The following is a 15647-nucleotide window of genomic DNA, read 5'->3' as shown; positions in this document are numbered from 1 at the left end:
GGGTTCTCAACCCCCACATGTCCTCCCCGGATGGGGGTGAAAGTCCTTGCCAGGAATAAGAGATGAACAGGACGTTTGGATCTTCTCGGTCTTCAGGTTGTTTATTATATCTTATCAGCAATTTACATGCTGCTGACATAGCATGAAGCAGAGCAAGTACCAAAAGACAAAATGCAGGAATCTCAAGGCCCTTTTAAAGGTAAACTACCCAATTATAATTAGGAATGTACATTATTATTACTTTTCTACCAGTGCCTAATGAACTATCCATTCACATAGCCCAGTACTGCAGCATTTCCTAACCAATCATTCTGTGCTACCAACACTGCAGAAAATGGAGTAGGTGAAGAAGAAGGAAGAGACCTGAAAAACCACAGGGTTCCTCCATCTTGCTTTCATCTACACCTAAAATTCTAAATTTTTCACCCTGTAACAAGCTATATATTATACTATCATCTAACTCTCACACCCTTGTAGATTCCAATTTATCCCAAAGCTTTGGCAGCTTTCTCCATGGACGAAGGTTAAAAGCAGTGTTTTCCTGGGGGATGGGTCCCTCAGGACAGGCAGAGAAACATTCCCTGCACTTTGGGTTCCAACACATGCTTTTAAAATTCATTATCAATATGAAAAATACAATTAATCAAGCAGCTGTAAGCCACAGCCTGTTTTCCCCTACTCTCTTTCCCCAGACAGTTCCTACTTTCTGTACTTCCTTGTGCACGTGTGAGTGGGAATTGCTTTCTCTGCTCTCTTTTCACTGGGCTTATGTCCATTCCTTACTCGCAAACAAACCCTTGCTATTGAAACAGCAAAACGTTTCAGGTGCTATTTATCATTTACTGTAGAGATTAGGTGATTGTAAGTGGGAGGAGTTGCTGAAACCTGTTGCTATTCCAGCTTTCGTTTGAGCAGCTGGGATTTTCCTCAAAGTTATGCATGTGAGCTCAATTTCCAGGTGATTTTAACCAGCCCTTTAGTCTCCTGCTTTGGTACTCAAGACCTGGGTGACCTGGCAAAGCAAAGCTGCGGGGGAATGTGTCCTGTCTGATGTTGTCCTGCATCCAGAATACACCCAGGCTGTCACCTGGTGTTCTGAATTGCCCCATGCTCAGGTGTAAGGTGCTACATTTGCTGTTGAAATAACAGAGCGTGACACTGTACACTGCTCCTGTAGATCGCTGCAGATTCCATCCCTTTCGACAAGTTTGGTAGGCATTGAATGGGTGTGGTTGAAATGTTACAGGGTTCTGGCAAATGGGACATGTTTAGTGATTTTATGTGCTTGGTTTTCGTTATAAATGGTGTTTCAAAATATGTTCAGTGAGGTTTGGATTGGAAAGCATAACGCTGCAAGCAGCATTTGTGTTGCTAGAAATTCTCACTGTTTCTGTGCGGCTTTGTAAATTTAGGAAATTATTTTTCTTTCACGTTACATCCTTTAAAAATTACAATAAGTAGACAACTATGCCTTTGAAAAGTCCTTATCTCCTGTGGTAGGATAGCACAATAAAATTGACCTTGGTCCTGGGGGCTTTGAAAAGACTGCAAGGTAAAATTGTAGATGTTTACCTTGTAAAAGTGCCTTTTCTGCTTTGACATATACAGTAATTTAGTGCTTTGTTGATAGTGAATTCATGATGCCTTCAGTTAAACCACTCTGAGTAGCTGGGCATTGATTCTCCTCTTCCATTTTATGATGGTATCCACCCCTGTAAAGTGCTTGTGCAATGGATAGGTGTTGCACAGAAACAAGGTAAGCACTGACTTCATAAAGCAAAGAAATCTTGAATAACGCCCTTGGAAAACTCAGCAAGGAATGTCAGACAATACTTTACTCACAAAGAAGATGACATCTCTTTGCTGATATGCAAAGTCATTTGTCATTTAGGGAAGAGGTAAAGCAACATCTCCAGTGTCAGTATTGCCTGACTGTGTCTTAAACCTTTTGGGGTATTTTTTTTGAGGTGGAGGTTTGAAGGAATGTCTTGTTAACTATGAAAGAATGTGTTGTTTGCTGTTTGAGAATTTTAATTATTTTAATTGTCATTTGTCAAAGTAGGTCACGAAGTTAGTGCAGGGTAGACCGGAATCCGATAGCTCTGGGATGATAAAAGTATGATTATCACAACAGTCCTGGGCTTCATTTGAAGTTATTTTCCTGACACTGAACTATAAAGTTTACACACTTCTGTTTCAAGTTGTTAATAGAGTCCAGCTCAGGTTGATCTTAGCTGTGACAACACAATCTTAATCCCAAGGATTTCCTTTCTAAGAGTTAGGATTTTGTGCCAGAAGTTATGAAGGGTGTTAATTCTAACTCCCTTCAGCATATGGTTAAGGCTTAGGGACAGTGTAGACTTGGAAGCAGATGCTGTATTAGAACAACTAAATTTGGTATTTAAGTAAAAAACTTGGCTTAAATGTGATCTAGGGTTTTTTTTTTTTTTTTTGCTGGTGGATATATAATTTGTAATCAAACTTCACTATTTGAAACTGTTTTCAAATAGTGAAGAATCACTTGTTTTGAGTGCTGTTCTAAAATAAAATAATGTTTCTGTGCTAATTTTACTCTGAATTGTCCTAACCATTGAGAGAGGATGTGATGAGAGCAGACAAGCCTGTTCCTAGTTTTAGAGGTTGGGAAAAGTAGTTATTGAGATGTGAATTAGTGAGAATCCATGGTGAATCTGGTTAAGGGGGAGAATGAGACGTGTATCTCTTGGGAGATTATTTTGTTTACGGAAGATAATCTGTTTTAGGGGTGATGTGTGCAAGTGGATCTGGGACATCTCCAAGGTGACTGGTTTAAAAGTTCTGACATTCTGCATGCACTTTTGTTGAGCTGTGCCCACGGCACGTGAGACGCTGTGGTTGTAGGAGCAGCCTCTGTTTCAGCTTGGAGCAAATCCAGTCTCAGTGGAACTTCCACAGGAACATGCAGGGCCTGTGCTCTGAGGGTATTTCGTTAGCCTGAAAGATGATTCCAGTGTTTTCCTGATGGTGTAGCGTAGTCCCTGGTTTCAGCTGGAGCCTTTAAGTAGGACAGCCATGAGGTCAGGAGGAGGGAAGAGGAGCTCTGAAGAGGTGGTGTGGAGCCATGGCCCAGGGGGGATTAGGAAGGAGGGGAGGGAGGGCCATGTCCTTTGGAGAGGAGCACACCATGACTCTGGATGAGCGTGGGGCTGGGTCAGGCTCTGTACCAGGTGCAATGGCTCCCTGTGCACAGCTGTCCTTTCCAGGCTCTCCACAATGGCTGGGGGTTCCTGCACTCCCAGCAGGATGCACATCCTGCACAGGGGGCTGGGAAGGAAAGCGGGAGGGAGGACTTCTCTTGCAGAAAAAGAAAGTATAAAAACTGGATCCATCAGCTTGAAACTGGATCTAACTGGTTCTAACCAGTCCAAAACTGTTACAACATGGCCTAAATTGTTCCAGCTGCTCCTGGCTGGTTCTGACTGGTTCAAACTGGTTCTGAACAGTTCAATCCAGTGCAGAACAGTTCTGACCAGTTCCAACCACTGACTGGGTCTGACTGCTTCAAACCAGTCCAGAGCAGTTCTGACACCTTCAAACCAGTTCAAAACTGGTTTGAAGGTGTCAGAACTGCTGGTTGGAACAGGTTTGAACCAGTTCTGGCTATTTCTGGCTGGTTCAAACCATTTCTGACCAGTTAAAACTGCTTCCAACTGGTTCAAACCTGTTCCAACCAGTTCAACCTAGTTCTGACAGGTTCAAACCAGTTTTGACTAGTTCTGGCCAGTTCTGACTGCTTCCAGCTGGTTCTAGCCCATTTTAAATGGTTCAAACTAGTTCCAAATGGATTAGACTGGTTCCGTCCCATTCAAGCCAGTTCAAACCGGTTCCGACTCATTCTGGCTGGTTTTGACTAGTTCCAACCAGTTCTGGCTTGTTGTGACCAGTTCATGCCAGTTCAAACCGTATCCAATGAGTACAAACTGGTTCAAGCTGGTTCTTTCCATTATTCTGTAGGGTCCATTCTGTACTGGGAGTGGGTTGTTGGCCGCTCAAGCCGTCACAGGACGAGAGGAAAAACCCCAGCCCTGCCCTCTGAACATTTGTAGCTGCCATGTTACTCACGGTCATGGTTATGCTGTGCCAATTATTCCAATATTAACATATTTCCATGCCATTTACTAATCAAGGTCTAACAAAACAAAGATCAGAAAATTGAAGTATTGCATAAGATCCCATTCTAATTTTTTACGTCTTTGATATGGATGCTTTTCAAAAATAGAGCAAATGCTTCTGATTATATTTTCTCAAGCACTTCTGAAGAGGTCTGTCTCCTAGTGGATCCTAGGTTCCTAAAAATGACCCCTTTAAATTTTATTCATTATCTCTAACTGTTATTAGAACATGTATTTGACATATGTAGATATTATTTGATCTTTTCAAACCACATTGATTCTCACTAAGAAATCTTACGTTTCTACCGTAATCTTTGCCTTTTTGGTTTTTTTCTCCTCTAACTGGAAATGGTTGGATTAAAGTGCTTATCCATACTTTATTGAGCAATGTGAATGGCCTGAGTCCAAGGTAACTTATGACACCTTGTTCCTCCTGTACCTTGATGTATTCCAATAACACAAACTCTTTCCGGAATGTATGGAACGCTTTGAACTCTGATCTTGTGAATGGCAGAGACAAGGTTACTTCACCTGTCTGTACCCATGCTGTGTTTGGCTCTGTCATTTTCGTAATGAAAGAGTTGAAAATTGTAATTGTTTTGGTTTTGTTCTGATTTTTAAAGTTCTTACAGAACTGAACTTTGAGGATTGTCTCATGCAGTATATCCTTTACTATTTGCAGTGGAGGAATTAATTTGGGGTTAATTTGATAAAGCTACTCACCATTGCTTCTTTCCTTGCACAACTAAATTGCCTGAGAGGACAGCAAAAAAAGGGTGCCACAGAATGGGAGAAAATCATACTCGAGTTTTGAGCAAGAAGGGGTTGGGTTCAGTAACTGCTTGGGCAGTCCAGAGATTATGGCTTTGAGGGTCCCTTTGTGCTCTGTGGTTACTGTCACAGGGTGGTGACTCAAGGATGGAAATGTCAGGCCACACCTATATTGTCACCTGTCACTTTGGTCCTGCTGGGAATGAAGAGAGGTGCAAGCTGGATCCGAGTGCCAGGCTGTTTGCTTGGAAAAGGGGGCTGTAGGGAGGTGGGACAGAGGGATGCTCCCGAGTATCCGCTCACCTTTTCCTAGGAGAGAAGGTGGCAAAGAGGGAACTTCCCACCATCTGGAATCAGCTCACTGGAAATTAGTGGAGCCACACTGAACTGAGCTGCAGTATTACTCCACTGCTCTGGCATTAGCACTTTTAATTGCACTGGGGGTTTTTTTTTGGAAATACTTTTTTTCCCAGGGACAAGGTCCTGCCCTTTGACCAGGTTGGCTTCTCAGTTCGTTTGCTAGAAGCATCCTTTGGATGTCAGTATCCTGTTCTTTTATGTTTGACCTTCAGAATTAGTCATCTAATTATGGAGTGGGCTGACCCATGTACCTGTGTTTGACCGAATTGCTAAGAAATTACTGTGACTACTAATGATGCTAAATATGGACCTCTTGAAATCCCAGTGCTTGCAGAAGCAACTGCAAGTTTTTCCCTCTCCCATCTTCAGGCAGCCCCAGGAATGAGCAGTGGGATTCAGCATAAGTGGCTTTTTGCTCAAACTCCGTATACCTGCACCGTGGTTCAAGCTACACTTGAAATGCCTCCTCCCATTTATTTCACAGTCTACTTTCCATGATCTGTCGTTTTTTTAATATGGATGTGGTATTTCAAAAAATATTGCTATAGAATGAGTTCTTCAGGCGACCCCGTATTGGCATTTGGACAATATTATTGAAGTTGGAATCCTGAATTAAAAAACGAATGATAGTGAATTTGGGGTTTTGATAGAAGAGGTGAAGTTGATAGCAGTAGGAAATGTTTTTAAATTACAAATTTTGCTTTCCAGTTAAGGGTACAATAAGTTATAGTAAGATTTAAACTGAAGTTTTTCTTAAAATTTGTAAGTTGGCCTGAATGTCCTCCCAAATTTTGGAGAGAAAACTGTTCTTAGTCACCTTACCTTGACATTGTTACTTTTGGTTTATTTTTCACAGTTCAATATGCTTAACATTGATACTTTAATACTTTATTTTACACTGTTTGTGCTAAATATTAAATAATATTTTGTCACCAGCAAAACTATGAAATTGCAAACAACCCTACTTGATGTGCGTGAGAGGATTTTTAGAAATTTTCCATGTATTTTTAAAACACCCTGAATCTGGGAGAGCTTTGTGCTGTGCCTGTTGAGTCATGTTAAAGGATTCCCTGGTGCAGCTTCCCTGGCTCTGAGTGCCTTTTAATATGATTTCAGTTACGAGTGGTGCACGGACTCCAGCAGCCTGGTGAGCAGTGATGACTACTTCAGATGCAGCACTGATGGCTGTCCTACTTTTGGGTTCATTCTACCCCTCAATTGCCTTCTCCGCAGCACCCAGCCTCCCTCTCCTCCTGTCCTGAAAAAGACAATGTCAACTCCTCTATATTTAAAAAAAAAAATTGTATATATTCCTTTAGTATAAAGGAATAATGATACTTAAGAGTTCATCAGACTTTTTTTTTGTTTGTAATTATTTTGCTTTAGAAAGAGAACTTCCATTTACTTTCGTTTGCGTGTTTATTTATTGTGCGCTGCTGAAGCTCTTGCTGAGCTTCCAAAGAAAAGTTCTGAACACAAGCTAAGTGGATGCTTTCAAGTAGCTGAATAATAATTGAAGAGCTCAACATGTGGGATAACTGCACTCTTTTCTCTTTTTTGTTTTTCTTCCCCCCCCCCCCACCTTCCCTTCTGAAAGTTAATTCTTTTTTCCTTCTTGTTACCATGCTTTGTATGCTTGGATTTACACTGATACTTGGCACTTGCATCAAACTCATCCAGTCTGAATTCCTTTCAATACATAATTAAAGAGAGCGAAACAGCAGAGGCTAGATTTAAAAATTTCATCTCTTTGAGTTTTACTTTTCTTTTTCAATCCCAAGGGACGCAAAGCAATTAAATGAGTCTCTGCCTCTTCCCCAGGAGCCAGCACTCCCAGCTGGGGCCAGGCTGCACTCTTTCCTTTGGTGTTCATAAGCCCTCCTCTCTTGTCCTGCAGTTTTTCAGTTTTACTCAAAATTGAAGGAGTCTGATGTGACTGGAAGCCACGTGAATGCAAGTGCAGGACTACAGCCATGAAGAAGAGCTCTGAGGAAGTCTGACTTGTAGCAGCCTCTGGAGGAGTAGGATTGGGTAAACAGTCTATGAAAAAGTTTTTGACCTTTTTTTTTTTTTAATATAAAACTGGGTAGTGGTTTTCCAGCCACCCCTTCTCTTCTCAGGAAAAGATGGTTATACAAATTTGAGTTGTGATGAAAGAGGCATGCAGAAACAAAACTGAAAGCACCCTTTCTCTTCCCCTCTCTTTTTCCTTGGTTTTTTTTTTTTTCCTTTGCTTGTAAAAAGAAACAGAAGATCTGTCTTTGCTTCAGAAAACCTTTCAGCACTGTATCAAAGTGCAGGGGGCTGTTAATCACTTACACAGTTTCAGCTGGAAATAGAAAATCAGTCTGGTTGTTCACTTTTGTGATCAGCCAAGGAGATAACTCTGAGGACTGCAAGGCACTGTTTTGTTTTTGGTTTCATCCAAATCAGGAGGGAGGGAAAAGCATTGTAGCTTGGTGACAGTTTAAATGCACAGATGTGAATACTTCAGTAACCATTATGTCATATAAATCCCAGACAACTGTCCAAACATCAGGGTTAGCCTAGAAAAAATATTGCTATTTATTTTGCTACCTGAGTTGTTAGGGTCTACTAAAATCTCTGTTTACAGCTGAGCTTAGATGGTTTAATTCTGTTTGTAGTAAAAAATGCTCGAAAAATCCAAAGCTATCACACTGCTTATGAATTAGAACACACAGTTTTTAAACTTTTTAAACAGAAATACAAAATGAGAACATTGTAGCATATCAGTGGATGTGATAAATGGAGAAGCTGCCTATCCAGAGCCAAAGCTCCTTGAGAATCTGTTTGCAGTGATGTGGGCTGAAGGGGCCTGTATATATTCAGCAATCGCTTCTCCAAAACAGTACCCAGATTCTTTCTAAAGGATTGTGTAGAGTAGCAAAGGGCAAAGCTTCTGAAGTGTTTTGACAAACACAGAGCCCTGTAGAGCTTTGTGAAGTCATTTCAGAAAGCAAAAATAGGCTGAGGATTGGAAATGCAGGTGACAGAAAGACTTTTAAAGTCCAGAGAGGTGGCATTGAAGGGATACTTACTACATGTGCCTTGCTTCATCACCTGATTGCCTGTGGCAAGTGCAGAAAAAGGTGATGACAGAGGAAGCTGCTTAGGAGAGTGGTACAGAAGATGCTGGCTAGGAGGTGGAGGGGAGTATGGAAACAGAAGTGCTGCTGTCCTTAGTGTTTTTTAACAAGCTGGATCAGTTGTGTGCTAGGTTTCTCTGATGATTTGATTTCTTGATCTGTGATTTCTAAGTAATCTCTTCTGTAACAAAAGGTTTGACACCATTGCCCTCTGGTAAGCACCTGTCCAGTGAGAATCTGTCTGCTCCTGCAGTGTGTGGTATTTGCAGAGCTGAAGGCAGGTCCCTTTCCAAGGGGTTTCTCTGTTGCATTTCCCATTTGTGTGTTTAGCCACAGGGTAAGAGCTCTTGCCAGCCCCAGCAGCAATACAGCAGTGCCCAGGCATTGCTGCTTTTAGGAGTGGACCAAAAAAATCTTGCTGTGCTGCTGTGTGGGTGGACAGGCTCATGTGAGAGATTTCCGATGTATTTCTTTGTTATATCATGTGCCTGTGATCCAGATGAAGGCCATGCACAAACACAAGAGCTAATTGTACAGTAGGTTGGTTGAGCAGGTAGAAGAACACCAGCACTTATCAGCTTTTGCTCCTCAAGCCCAAACAGGGAAATAGCTCATAAATTTGAGGGAACATCTGCTGATAAACTCTGCAAGTTTGCGCCTGTCTTCCCCCTTGAGTCATAAGAACTGGCACAAAAAATACACCTTGGTGATTCCTTGTGAAACAAGAGAGCACAGCATGCTACTCCTGGATTGTCAGGGATACAAAGGGACCTTTTCCTGATACCAGCCTGGTGCTTACCTGCTGGCAGAGAGCACGTGCTTGCAAAGTCTTGTGTGAGAGAAAGTAAAGCACGGGGAGAAATAGCCTATCTCCTGTGGTGAAAGATGTGCTGCACAGATTGAGGAGCTGTAAAAGAAGCCACATGTGAAATGTTTCAGAAGGGTAGGATGTGGCAGCCTGGACTAACAAAGCTGCAGCTGGTGTGAGGATCAGGGATAGCCCCAAGCCTGCCTTGGGAGGGATAGCTGGAATTAGTTTTCTCACCTTTGAAATCCTGGAATGATACATTTTGTTTCCCCGTCAGTTTCGCACCAAAATGCGCATTTATTTTTAAACCAAGCATCACCATATGAAGTGCATGGAAATAAGTTGCTATAACTGTTTCTGGTGTGCGAATGTTTGGAATATATGTAAGCAAATATTCCACAAAACCCCAGAATTTCTCCCGTACCAGCACAGTTCATCCCAGGCCTGTGATGGGATCAAGATGCTCTGCAAGCCTGCAGTCGTACCCCCTGCCCTGCACAGCCTCACACTGCTCATCTCTAAGCAGCTCAGACAGCTCAGGGTGTTGTCAGGGTAAAGAAGAACGTAGCACTACTGGTGCATTACTGGTGAGTAAGTGCAGGAACTAGTGGGAGAAGCCCTCCCTCTGCTCCCCAGAGCTACCTTGGCTTGCAGGTGAGCACTGGCAGGATTCAGTCCTGGCCCAGAGACAGCTCCTGTGAGCCTCAGGCTGTGGAGCTCCTGAGCTGACAGCTCTGCTGATGTTCACCTGATAACGACTCAGCCTTCTATGCTGGGTTAACTTGAGCAGTGTTTAATTCTTGCAGAAGCTTGGCATAACTAAAAGGCTTGGCAGCTTGAGTTATAAACAGCCAGGAACTTGAGAGAAGTTGATTTAGTTTATTTTATTGTGTGCCAAAACCTCTATTTAAAGTGTCTGACCTCAAGATGCAACAAAAAAGAAAGTTCCTCAGATCTTCTTTGGCTCCATTTTCAGACTCTTTCAATGTAAGGAAAATATTTTGTTGATGTCTACCATCCTCTTAAATCTGAAATATGCAAGGAATGAAAAGCTCTGATTATCAGTAAAAAGCATTAAACTTTTAGTGCATTTGTTTCTCTTTCCTGACCTGAGTTCTTGACTTGTTCTTTCGTGTCATGAAGTGAAATGTCTCTGGTATACCAACAGCACGTACAGAGTTGCTGGCACAAATGGAGTGGTTTTAGTAATGCTTTTTTTAGAAGAGATATTGCCTACTAATTCAGTCTCTATCTGTTCATTAAGATGAGCAGTTTATTAAAGCCTTTACTACTTCATTGAGGCAGAACTTCTTAGCTAAAAGAGAAAAATACTGCTTGTCTTCTTTATAAGAATTTTCAGGCTTGGTATAATGACTTTTGTGAGGACTTCATGGAAAAAAAGGCTAGTGTGAGATGAAATAGCATCTTACATCATGCTTGCTGAGATGCTGAGAAAGATCCAAGCACTTCCAGATGGAAATATGATGTATGCTGTACTTGATTTAAGAGAAGTAGTTAGTTTTCAGGAGCTTCAAGTCAGATAATGGTAAAAAAAATTGTGGTGATGTATTTTTCTCTGAGTTCTGGGTGGCTCTGGGAGCAGGTTTTGTTTTCCTATCTGTTTCTTCTTTCAGAAGCATCCTTATCTCTGTGACTTTGAAGTTCTAAAGAGCAAGCACTATTAAAGTATTGTCAAAATATACTCCAAAATATTTTAGATCCTCACTTTCAAGCATGTGTTTCCTAGTAGTTTCTAAAAAGTGGTAGTTTGCAAGTTTGAATGCTGAGAATTTGCTTCTTTTCTATCACTTACCAACCACTCCTGCAAATTAAAATTTAGTCATATTCTGGTAGTATCAGAAATTCAAATAGGTTTTTCTGGCCTATGTTCTTCCTTGAAATGATGAGCTGATATTTATGCATACGTACAAATTTTGTTTATTTTATGTACTATACCTGCAGCCTACACACGTGACATTGAACTTTGGCAGTGAAAATTACTTGATAGATCTTTTACACCAACTCACTGCTTTTTTTTGTTTGATTTCATCGTAGCATTCTACAAAGAAAAACTGAAGCTCTTGAATCTGGAAAGTGCTTGTTTAAAAGTAGCTTTACAAGGCAGGAATTTCTGTTTGGCTCCGAGTGAAGCATTTCCCAATCTCACAGACCCATCTCCCTTCCTGAGCATTTTCGCATCATAAAGTTTGTGCAGAGTGAAGCGTGCTCTGATATTGTCCCTGCATCCCATTACCTGTTCCTGAGTGGTGCAGCAAGAAGTGTCCAGATATGTAACTGAAAATTAATGAGGAACGTAGCTTTTTATGGAAGGCATTAGCATTCAGTTTGCAGCACAGCAATAGCACTGATATCCTGTCTCAAACAAGCATGAAAGTAGCAGAGCCTTGTTTATCTCACCAGTCAGCAGCAATCACTCCTGACTGCACACCAGAGGCAGATCTGCTGAGTGCAAAAGTGCCATTTTTATATTGCTATTTATCAGACCAGAACTACTGACTTTACTCTCAAAGCATTTACTTTATTTATTTTGGAGACTGGTACTCTTCCAGGAGAAAAGTATAAACCTATTTGAGGAGAATCAGCATCTGGGAAAAGTGCTCCAAGTCTGCATTTAGAAGTTGCTTCCTTTATTTCCTCCATTATTTCAATATTTATCAAACATCTTCAAAGAAACTTTCTCTTTAAGTCACCTTTATGCCACCCTAGAGCTGTTGATAAAGCACCTGTGGTATAATCCCCATCAGCCTGCATTGAAGTGAAGTGAGCCGGAGTGTAGCACAAGACCAGCAGAGGGTTTTCAAATACTTCATTTATTCCCAGCTTTGCTATTTTTTGTACATGCTAATTTTCTTGACTTTATTTTTATCATTTAGCCGGTGGCCAGAGGTACAAGAAGGCTGTTACTGTACTGTTGGCAAGCACATGAGAAGATGCAACTTGGCTGTAAACAGGCAGTGAGTTATGACAGAAAGAGGAAATAGAGGGAATTAATGCCATTAGAGTAATATTGTGTCCGGGATTTGAGGTTAATCGTTGGAAAGAATAATTGCTGCCAGTTTCTAAATATACGTTTTAACACGAGGATAGCTGTGGGGGCAGAGGGAGGGAGAAACAGGTTGAAGAGTAGTGAGGGGAGCTGAGGTGGGCATGGGTTGTTGCAGAGGTTCCTGCAAGGCTGCTGCAGCCACACTGAGTACTGGGATTGCAGTGTCTGGGGCAACTATTCCTTTATGTTATTTAATGTGTATTCTGTGGCTTCTGGCCCAGCTCCTCGTTTGAAATTTGGGACACCCTCGGTCTAGATGGCACATGTGGCCTACGGTAAACTTTTGCTTAAAATTAATTTGAGATTGTTTCTCTTAGTGGTAAAGTGGTCTGTGTAAAGGTAAGGATGTTTGTCTGTAAAAAAACAAAAGAATACTGGGACCTGACTGTGGAGAAGTTTGTAACTCACCTCTCCAGGGCATGGAGAAGCTGTCTGAACTCACTTCCATACTATTGACAGTTTTTGCTTCTTCATGGAGGACAGGAGACAAAAAGAGACTGGGAAAGAGCAAAAATACAAATAAAGCAAATCCTAAGCGTGATCTGCAAAAGTTTGAAGTGATTTATGTCAGTTTGCGATAAATGGGACAAAGTGAGGGGTATGTGGATTTAGAAGCACCCCCCTCATCCCATTCCTTTCCCCTTTCCTTTGGTTGGTTGGTTGGTTTGTTTGTTTTTTGTTCCAGTAGTTTGATGTTTTTGAGGTTGTTCATGCTGTTGCTTCCTTGACTTGCAGGAAGGGATTGTTGGGGGGCAAGGGAGTCTCAAATAGTTGTTCTTGGAACCATTGCAACTCTTTTTAAGTTGCAAGACTTAAATGTTTTTAATTAAGTTGACTTTGTCTTCAAAATGTGAATTTAGTACTTAAAATCAAATAGTGTTTTTAAAGACTCTTTTCTCATCTACTCTGACCTTCTCCCACCACCGAGGTCACTCAGCTGTACTGCAGAGAGGAAGTGTGGAAGGAAAAATGTTTTCAGTTTGCCAGGAACCATTACAACCTCAAGGGATTTTGAGCCGTGGGTCATTTTAAGAACTGTGATTTGTTAAAGTACCTGGAATTTGTTCAGAACATTCTTGTTGTTGCTGTTGCTGGTAGAGAAGCAGTTGTTCAATTTTCCAGTATGATCGAAGTGTGAACAGCAAAATTTGTTCCTCTCTTTTGGGCACACCTGGAAGTGCAGACTGCTTTCAGCACTATCCAGAGTGACCATTTTCAAGCTTGTTAGCTTAAGAGGGCCTGTTTCTGCATATGGGAACCATGACAAGCTGTAGTGTAGGATGGTCAAGCCATTAAATAATGTACAGCCTGCTGCACTTGGCGTAGCTCCTTATTTGAGCCTGGATGTGTATGTCAAATCCAACGAGACAAAGCCAGACTCATTGGGGCATACCGAGGTGCTAGAGTTCCTATTTAAATCTGTATCTGTACATATGTGTGTGTGTCTTATGCTAATGCCAAGCAACTGTATCAATTCATGGCTTGACAGATTGTCTGTGCCGGACAGGAAATGTTAATTCTCTGCTCTTGTAACTCAATCACTCTTCTCCCCGTGGCCCCATAGTGAGGCCTCGGTTAGGGGGAATGTATAAACAGCTGCAGCAAGGCTGCTCTGAATACAGATGTGTCTTCCTGCAGTGAGATCTCTGGGTCACCAGGTGTCCTGGTTTTGGCTGGGACAGGGCTCATTTTCCTCCTAGTAGCCAGTACAGAGCAGTGTTTTGGACTTGGGCTGAGAATAATGTTGATAACACACTGATGTTTTGGCTGTTGCTAAGTAGTGCTTACCCTGAGTCAAGGACTTTGCAGTGTCTCATGCTCTGCCAGCGAGGAGAGGCACCAGAAACTGGGAGGGACTGTGGCCAGGGCAGCTGACAAGAACCGGCCAAAGGGATATTCCATACCATAGAACGTCATGCCCAGTATATAAACTGGGGGGAGCCAGCTGGGAGGTGCCCATGGCTGCTGGGGGACAGGCTGAGCATCTGTCAGCAGTGGGTGAGCAATTGCATTGTGCATCGCTTGTCTTTCTTGAGCTTTATTTCTTTGTCTCTTAAGTTTTCATTACAAAAATAGCATTATTATTATTATTATTGCTACTACTACTATTATACTTGGTTTCAGTTATTAAACTGTTCTTACCTCAGTCTATGTGTTTCACCCTTTTTCTTGTCCTCCCCATCCCACCACAGGCAGGGAGGGAGGGAGGGAGGGAGGATCTCTGTGGTACTTAGTTGCTGCCTGGAGTGGAACCACACCACCAGGCACCATGTAAGCCATACATAAATGGGTTTCAGGGTCCCTCTCCATGGGTTAGCCAGCTGAGCTGTGCTTCTTTCCTCCAGAGGAATGCTCTGCTGCTTTCCACCCACAGTCCTTCCCCCAGCCCTGGCTGTCCACCTTGCTCCTCTGGGTTCTGGCAGCTTTCTGTCCTTGACATGCTGTCTCCTCCTTAGCCTGGTTATCTCAACACTAGGTTTCTTAAAATGCTTCTGAACTGCATTTGAGTTACAGGTTGGCAGCTGTGCTCAAAATGGGACCAAAATGGGACAATTTATTTTACCTGTGGTCAGGAGCTCTTTGTGGACTGCTTGAAGTCGTGTTTATTGTACAGGATTATAGATTCTATCTCGGTCTAACTTCCAAGTTAGTCTTGTTTTGATCAGATGACCTCCAGAGTTCACTCCCAACCTAAATTATTCTGCAATTTATACTGTTACTTAAACATAGTGCAGATAAGGAGCAGACAGGTGCGGTAAAAGAACTGATGAGCATAGCACAGAATTCGGAAACAAAAGGTGATTCATGGGCTAAAAGATAAAGAAGAGTCAAGCATGTATCTCTCTTTTGCAACTCGATACATTTCCATGGGCTGGTATTCAAATATTGGCTGCTCTTGATAATCCACTATCTAATTGATAGGTCACAGAACTAAAGGTCTGGCATATGTTTGTTATGAATGTTGTTTAAAATTCTTAGTCTTAACTCTCCTTAAAAGAGGGCTAGACACGAAATGTTTACTACTAAGGCTACACAAGTAGCATGTGTGTGGCAGGGGAAACAGCTTATAAAAGAAGGCTTAACTTGTAGATTTTTTCACCTCTGATAGGCCATTAACACACTTTTATTCATTTATACCCATCTGAAAGTAGCTCAGTAACAGCAGGGCGATCCCAGTTGTTCACCAAAATAAACCTTTCTACAACAATAGCTTTTGTTAGCGGTGCATTTGTATATATTAATTTTGCGGATGACTTGTTCCATTACTGAATCATTGAACTTTCATTCCTCATATAACTAAGCATTTGATTTGCTGCTGCAAGCATTCACACAAGTATAAACACCATTGCTGGGCTATAATGATGTGTGCCCTCTTAAAGTGT

The 15647-nt window shown here is 41.8% G+C and overlaps 1 protein-coding gene across 4 annotated transcripts in view; it reads left to right on the top strand.

Moving 5' to 3' along the window:
- The window catches only part of EPS8 (epidermal growth factor receptor pathway substrate 8), a 127731-nt gene that overhangs the window by 42474 nt on the left and 69610 nt on the right, over nucleotides 1–15647 (top strand). Inside the window, exon 1 of one of the 4 annotated variants that reach the window (XM_042050329.1) lies at nucleotides 14113–14262. The exons of the other annotated variants lie outside the window; for them this stretch is intronic. The gene's annotated coding sequence lies outside the window, so the exon portion shown is untranslated. Of the gene's footprint in view, nucleotides 1–14112; nucleotides 14263–15647 lie in introns of those variants that run through there. 4 annotated transcript variants of the gene reach the window in all.

Source organism: Corvus kubaryi, unplaced genomic scaffold (assembly GCF_017639235.1).
Source record: "Corvus kubaryi isolate FWS band 111438036 unplaced genomic scaffold, C.kubaryi_AGA036_p1.0 72, whole genome shotgun sequence".
NCBI classification, from domain to species: domain Eukaryota; kingdom Metazoa; phylum Chordata; class Aves; order Passeriformes; family Corvidae; genus Corvus; species Corvus kubaryi.
This window is presented reverse-complemented; position numbering and strand designations above follow the sequence as displayed.